Below are 3,042 nucleotides of genomic sequence, written 5' to 3' on the forward strand. Positions count from 1 at the left end.
TTTAGTAGTGCCTCCCATAAACCCGGTTTCCCATTTAAAAACCATGTTTGTGGCAGGGTCAATATTGCCAATTTTCATCGCAGAAATGTGAAAAAGACACAAAAATACACAAGAATCATCATCAACAAAAAGAAAATTTTCCTACATACCCTTAATTTCATTCATAATAATTTCAATATGGCATTTGGTACAAGTCGTCGTGTGAGCTTGGCCCTGAGCCTTGTGGGTCTTGCTCTTGCTAGCATCGCAATGTGTGATGCCAGCAAGTCAGGGTCATCCCTTTTGGAGCAAATTGCAAGCACCACCCAGTTATCTCAACAACCATGCATCCTTGGGGCTATTAAGGCAGTTGTGGGAGAACACATCGCAAGAAGTAGGCGATGGGGGGCATTTGTGATTCGCCTCTTCTTCCATGATTGCTTTGTTGACGTGAGTTCTAACTTTTTCACTCCTTCATATTTTTTGATACCCTATTTGACTGGATACAAATTTTAAGAAAAAAAATTAGAAATATGATTTAAAGATATCATAGTGACTATCGTTCTCATTGCATGAAACAAACTTATAAAAGAAAAGTATGTCACATATAAAATGAGAAAGAAGAGGTAGCATTTTTGTAAGATCCTTTATGGTGCTTTTTTCTCTTACTTTTCATTAATAATGATTTTCTTCCTCCTCAAGATTATTATTCACTCCACGTACGCTATTAATCTCTACATTACTAATCTTTGTATAACCTGTTTTTGAACCAAACGATCCTAATCTCTACATTACTAATCTTTGTATAACCTGCTTTGATGCACCCCACTATAGTGATAGAAGAATATAATTGATTTGCAATTGGCTGACGTGGGAATTTGTTTCGTATCGTGCCATTGCATAATGATAAAAACTTACTCGCATCCTATATTTACACTAAACAATGCTAATTTGTCATGATTAGATTATAAATCAATGTGAGAATATGTATTAATAATTTAATTATGGTTTAGTAGTGGATAAGAGTGTATGTCGAGATATGTGTCATGTATTAATTCGGTTAACATTAACAAGGAGTGCGGATAAACCTTTACCTTACATTTTAATTTATCATACATTAGATCTTTAATTTTCTCTACGCGAGTTGTTGGCAGGGGAGGATCTAGAAGCCCATTTACAAGTCACGTGAACCCAATAACATTTGTTTGGACCCTACATATATGTTAAGAAATCTATAAAATATCTATTAATATTTTACCGTAGGCTGTTATTATTATAGTACTCTATTAATTTGAGGTCGCTGAAGGAACTCGTAAACTTCTTCAAATTCTGGATCCACCACTAATTATTGATCTAACGTTAATTTATATATGTGTGATAATTATTTATTTTAGGGGTGTGAGGCGGGTATACTTCTAGATATCCCTGGGTTCACAGGAGAAAGAAGTTCAATACCAAATAATTCAACAAAAGGTTTTATCCTAATTGCTCGCTAAACAAAGGATCAAAACTCGATGCGCTGGCGCAGCCGTCTCTTGTGCAGATATCCTAGCTATTGCTGCTCGTGACTCTGTTGTTTTAGTAAGCTATTCCCTCTATTTCCATTTACGTGTCTTATTATTTTTTTAGTTTGTTTAAAAAACGTTACTTTTTCATATTTTAGTACCAATTCACATGGTATATTTGAGATTATAATATTTAAAATGCATTCTGTACGTTATACGCATCTCTAGTTTAAAATAAAAAGATTCAAAAATCTCACTTAGGCATGTTTGGTATGTAGGAAAATATTTTTCAATTTTTCTATGTTTGGTTAAAATATTTTGGAAAACATTTGCTCTAAAAAACAAGCTCCTTAAAAATTAGGAAAATGATATCCCTAGAGCAAATAAGGAAAATAAGTTGTAAGGGCATTCCAAGGTCATTGTCTGCCCCCCCCCCCCAAACCACACACCCACCAACCCCCCAATGCCCCTAACCCCCATCTCCGCCACCCATCCCAGCCAGTCCCAACTCCACCCTACCTTACCCCATAATATTTCCTCAGATTACATTACCAAGCACACCCTTACTTTTTAAAATTTTGTGTTCAATCAAACTAAGACATATCAAATGAAATGGAAGAATTAATCTTTTTATATTTCATCTATACAATAGGCTGTGGCCAGTGGTCGACCTAGAGCACAAACTATGTGTTCACATGAACCCAATACCTTTTACGTAGTAAGAAATATATGTAGTAAGAAATATATACAAAATATCTATAAATATTTTATTGTGTATCAATCATTATTGTATATTATTACTTAAGAAGGTCATTGCTATAGAAACTTATAAATTTCAATTTTGAATAGATATAATGTGTAATTGTCTATATTATGTGCATGAACAGTTGGGAGGGCCAACATACAGAGTGGCATTCGGACGAAGCGATGCAAGAACTGTTAGGCCCGGAGCTCCCTTAGCCCAACTTCCAGCTCCATTTGACAATGTCGACACTCAAATCAGGAAATTCAATGCAAAAGGCTTTACGATCAGGGAAATGGTGGCACTAGTCGGGGCTCACACGGTAGGGTTCGCCCAGTGCAAAATCCCCAGTGCAACCCCAGCAACGTTAATCCGGCCAGACGAGCCAACTTACCGTGCATTTGCCCCAACAACAACGACGCAGCCTTTGTTGGATTGGACTCGACCCCTCAGATATTGGACAAGACTTATTAACCGAGTCCTCATGGGGAATGATGCCACTGCTACTGTCGTTCAAGATATAGCAACTTCCCGCTTTTTTTTCTTCCGCGATTTCGCTGCTGCCATGGAAAAACTCAGCAACTTGCGTCCCGGATTGGCGTTCCGTTGGAAATTCGGGACGTTTGCAACAAGGTCAATGGTGCTAATTCCGTCGCAGCCATGTGAAAAATAAAACGTGTGAGGTCCTTTAAAATAAAATTTCACCTTCCACTTGACAAAATAAACAATGCTATGGTTTCTTTATGATCTATAGTGGAGTACTTAGTTTATTGTTTCTTAATTGTAATAATTACATGTAATGCAAAATGAGGGAAT

At 36.7% G+C, this 3,042-nt stretch overlaps 1 pseudogene; it reads left to right on the forward strand.

Moving 5' to 3' along the window:
* The first annotated feature begins 177 nt into the window (after window positions 1–177).
* LOC132038206 (suberization-associated anionic peroxidase-like) lies at window positions 178–2,700 on the forward strand (annotated as a pseudogene).
* The last annotated feature ends 342 nt before the right edge of the window (window positions 2,701–3,042 follow it).

Source organism: Lycium ferocissimum, chromosome 11 (genome assembly GCF_029784015.1).
Source record: "Lycium ferocissimum isolate CSIRO_LF1 chromosome 11, AGI_CSIRO_Lferr_CH_V1, whole genome shotgun sequence".
Taxonomy (NCBI): domain Eukaryota; kingdom Viridiplantae; phylum Streptophyta; class Magnoliopsida; order Solanales; family Solanaceae; genus Lycium; species Lycium ferocissimum.